This window comes from Haliaeetus leucocephalus, unplaced genomic scaffold (assembly GCF_000737465.1).
Source record: "Haliaeetus leucocephalus isolate CR32 unplaced genomic scaffold, Haliaeetus_leucocephalus-4.0 Scaffold231, whole genome shotgun sequence".
Taxonomy (NCBI): Eukaryota; Metazoa; Chordata; class Aves; order Accipitriformes; family Accipitridae; genus Haliaeetus; species Haliaeetus leucocephalus.
Window position 1 is genome coordinate 271,091 of NW_010972667.1, and position 815 is coordinate 271,905.

Consider the following 815-nt stretch of genomic DNA (forward strand, 5'->3'; position numbering starts at 1 on the left):
GGGGAGATGGGGTGGGGGGGGCAAGAGGGAGGGAGGGGGCACGATGAGGGGAGAGTGTGTGATGGGGGGGAGAGACAAAGAGTATTGTTACAAACCAAATGAAACAAGTTTTGCTCACATCTCTTAAAAATGTTTCACAGGCTTCCTTTGGAAAAAGTTGTATTTTAAACCCAGTTGGAAATTTACTGCTCTATAAAAGCATTAAATTGTATAAAATAACAGGTATCAAGGATATAAGGAAGCACTAATTTAATATAAGGGATTTTCTGAGGAAAAGGATTCATTACAACTGGGTTTTACAATCATAACTTTCAGCACAAGCATACAGGACAAGACCTACACTTTTCAGCACCTTGAAAGCTATATAAACTCAATGTCAAAATTAAATATGAAAGGGTTCAGTATATTTGAGATACTTTCTGCAACAGTTAAGCCCGGCATTCAGCAGAGGATCAACGTTGCTTCTCTTAGCAGTTTTTAAACCTCATTCCTATGGAGATACTAGCAGAATGTGTGCTATCTACAGTAAAGCTAGTTTTGGCATGCCTGTATTAGTAACGACAGTGATGGCAACACAGATATGTGTCATATGTGCATTCTTGAATTTTCACACTCTGAATCACATGTTTTAATAATAAGTCCAGATAAAACTAGTTAGCATGATTTAAATTAGACATTTGCTTAGGAACACCATCCAACTACAATGGCAGGGTAAACAGATGAAATGCATATTCTCCTTGTCACAAAGAGGCAAATTTGTTAAGCCTGAACAACCCACAGCAGTAATTTCCATTTGAAAGTGTAGTTAAATATTC

The 815-nt window shown here is 37.5% G+C and overlaps 1 protein-coding gene across 4 annotated transcripts in view; it reads right to left on the minus strand.

Moving 5' to 3' along the window:
* Nucleotides 1-815, minus strand: part of CHD1 (chromodomain helicase DNA binding protein 1) — a 55,016-nt gene that overhangs the window by 5,571 nt on the left and 48,630 nt on the right. The window lies entirely within an intron of this gene.